This window comes from Octopus bimaculoides, chromosome 15, assembly GCF_046866305.1.
Source record: "Octopus bimaculoides isolate indiv1 chromosome 15, ASM4686630v1, whole genome shotgun sequence".
In the NCBI taxonomy this organism is placed as follows: Eukaryota; Metazoa; Mollusca; class Cephalopoda; order Octopoda; family Octopodidae; genus Octopus; species Octopus bimaculoides.
Genome location: NC_142942.1, coordinates 39,915,714 through 39,918,081, shown reverse-complemented (window position 1 = coordinate 39,918,081; position 2,368 = coordinate 39,915,714). Strand labels below are relative to the sequence as shown.

General features: G+C 31.8%; 1 long non-coding RNA gene across 1 annotated transcript in view; it reads left to right on the top strand.

The window, feature by feature from the left end:
- The window catches only part of LOC149132504 (uncharacterized), a 6,260-nt gene extending 4,120 nt beyond the window's left edge, over positions 1-2,140 (top strand). Inside the window, exon 2 of the long non-coding RNA XR_016244515.1 lies at positions 1,500-2,140. This is a non-coding gene — a long non-coding RNA (uncharacterized LOC149132504). The remainder of the gene's footprint in view (positions 1-1,499) is intronic.
- Positions 2,141-2,368: the final 228 nt, after the last annotated feature.

Here is a 2,368-nt window from a genome sequence, read left to right as displayed (position 1 = left end):
TTGACATTACAAGCACCCATACCCCTTAAGCTCACTTTCCTTTAGAAACAAAACAACCTAGTTTTTTTTTTTCCGTGAGAGCCATTTAAATAAATGCGATCTATATTCAAAAGATATTTAACCAATCAAATTTTCTCGACTTTACGTGATTCATACCAATATTTTTTTAGGGGTGAGTGTAGTTTTTGCATGTATATGTACTTATTCACTTATCTGTAGATACATACACACACACGAATGCACAAACCTGCATACACACACACATATGCATCTATATAAGGTTGTACACGCTTGATGTGGACAAGATGTGTGTCACGTATGTGTGTTGACACATATATCTGTGCGTACGTATATATATATACGTGTGAGTATATGAACATATATATATATATATATATATATATATATATATATATATATATATATATATATATATATATATATATATATAAATTCAAGAAGCCAGTGTGTAAAAAAATTCATATGGGAAATTTCTATTCCTAAGAATATAATTATACGTTTATATTTATATGCCCCTTATATAAACATATATATATATATATATATACATGGGTGGTTCTTTATGTGTATTCATTTGCGTGAATTCGTGCGCATACTTGTATCCCCATGTATGTGTGTGTTTGTATATGTATATATATATATATATATATATATATATATATATATATATATATATATATATATATATATATATATATTTATATTTAGATGCGTGTATAAATAAATAAATATATATATATATATATATATATATATATATATATATATATATATATATATATATGTGCGTGTGTGTGTGTGTGTGTGCTTGAGTGTGTAAGCACTGAATTAAAAGACGAATGCTTTTGACCGGTGTTAATATATGTTTATTTATTATATATCTATAACTTTCTCTCAACTTCATAAACAACTAACGAAAGTATTTATTTTATGTCCTCATTCAGATGATACTTTTCTTCACTGTAATTCACTATTCAACCTCTATTTACCCGTTATTTCCATAATTATACTCACACATTATGCATTACCTACAAAAACAACCTGTAACCCACAAACCCGGGCATACACTAATATTAGCCATAAAATAATCCTCAGTCGGCTGATTCTAAAATACAGCAGATAAAATACGGCAGATAAAAAATCTAAAGCTATATCTTTTTTCTAACCATCTAAAGAGATTTTGCCTTGTATGATGATTTTAATAATTTCTATTTAATCTTTTAGTCTTAATTGAAACAGATGTAAGGTCTTAGGTTTGAATTTTGCAGATAATAAATTTCTATTAAATACTATATCACCATTTTCTTACTTTCTTTTGAATGATTATAAACCATGGTTTATATATAAGCACGTTGCTCTTTGAATGTCCGATACCTACAAGTTGTAGGTATCGGACATGTGATTCATTGGATGATACCATTCTACTAGTTAGTCGGATTAAATATGACGATTTTCTTCTGTCTCATTTTTTATTTCAGAAACGGTTTGATGCATTTGTAAACATTCCACGGCTTTGAGGAGCATGAAGATGAAGGCTCTAGTTGAGAAAATGTTAACTGATAAGGCGGACGGGAACCCAAAAGAATACTAGAAATGATTCATCTGTACTATGAGTATTCATGCAGCGTATAAAAAGGCCGATAATATGACTGATGCTCAATCCTCTGTGAACAATGTAAATGCTGTAAGATGGGAGTGGTGTGCCGTTGCCAGCAAGAGGAGAAGCAACAGGTGCTCTTGCACCTATTTGAACAGGGACACATATTTGAGCAGAGACATATGGTCGATTCATACGACTATTTCAAGCTGTGGGAAACTGTCGTCAAGCCGTAGATGGAACGGTTTGCTACCTGAAAGCCACATGTGTGACAGCAGAATTCGTCTCAACCCACACCTCCGGAAAGAGTCAAAAGAGGTTGTTGGAGAATTTGTGCGATTTCAACAGTTTCAACTTCTGGTTCCAAAGGTCGAGATTGTGACAAAGATCAAGGAGGTGTTCGAAGACCTTACTATGGACACAGAGAAGAAATATTGGGCCACATTTGGACGCCGTCTTGAGACATGGTTGACGATAATCGCATTTACTTTGAATAAACTGTTATCTCCCAGCTATAATCTAGCTGATTATTTTGAATATTTTATTTTTGGAGGGCATATTTTGTGTTCTTTTCCTCTTTTGCAAACTGTCAAATTTAGCCCGAACACCATACATTTATTAGAGGCCTCAAGAATATTACGACTATTTGATTCCACTAATATTTATCGACTGGCTCCTTGTATATCTTTATATATGTCAGTTACGCATACACATAAAAACGTACACATTGTTTGTAGAGCAGTTTTAAAC